Raw genomic sequence first — 853 nt, 5'->3', positions numbered from 1 at the left:
ACTTACCTACAAGGGTTATTGTGAGGGTCAGAAGAGATAATATTTGTAATGTACTTGGCAAAGTGCTTAGCATGAAGTAGGTGCTTAATAAATGTTTGTTTCCCTCTTACCTCTTGTCCCCTGAGCTTTTATATTTAGGTGACCAGGGCTGTCCCTCCTCCGGGCGGCCCAGACCTCCGCCTGCCCGCGGGCCCCGAAGCCGCCGCCATGGTCACGGACAGCTACGCCGCCGGGCTCCTGCTGCGCCGGCCAGCACCTTGCGCCTGCAGACCGGCAACCTGCTCAACTGGGGCCGCCTGCGGAAGAAGTGCCTGTCCAGCCACGGCGAGGAGCTTCGAGATTGTATTCAAAAAACCCTGAATGAATGGAGCTCCCAAATCAGCCCTGATCTAGTTCGTGAGTTGCCAGATGTCTTGGAATGTACCGTAGCTCATGCAGTAGAAAAGATAAATCCTGATGAAAGAGAAGAAATAAAAGTTTCTGCAAAACTGTTTATTGTAGGATCAAACTCTTCATCAATGAGGAGTGAGGTTGAAATGGCCTGCTCTGCTCTGGGGACTGCTCGGCTGGATTCTGTAATCATCCCTTCACCCCCTGTTGAAGATGGAGTTAATCTTGCTTTGGAGTATCTACAGCCTTACTGAGAAGAACTAGAGAACTTGGTTCAGAACAAAAAGGTCGTGGCCATAGGGACCTCTGATCTGGACAAAGCCCAGTTGGAGCAACTGTACTAGTGGGCACAGGTGAAACCAAATAGTAACCAAGTTAACCTTGCCTCCTGCTGTGTGATGGCACCTGATTTAACAGCATTTGCTAAGGAGTTTGACATCCAGCTGTTAACGCACAATGATCC

General features: G+C 49.8%; 1 pseudogene; it reads left to right on the top strand.

Annotated features, from left to right (window-relative positions):
• Positions 1-207: 207 nt before the first annotated feature.
• The window catches only part of LOC114024283, a 40,321-nt pseudogene continuing 39,675 nt past the window's right edge, over positions 208-853 (top strand).

This window comes from Vombatus ursinus, unplaced genomic scaffold, assembly GCF_900497805.2.
Source record: "Vombatus ursinus unplaced genomic scaffold, bare-nosed wombat genome assembly UNPS02014820.1, whole genome shotgun sequence".
NCBI classification, from domain to species: domain Eukaryota; kingdom Metazoa; phylum Chordata; class Mammalia; order Diprotodontia; family Vombatidae; genus Vombatus; species Vombatus ursinus.
The sequence above is the reverse complement of the archived record's forward strand: the minus strand, read 5'-3'. Positions and strand labels throughout refer to the sequence as shown.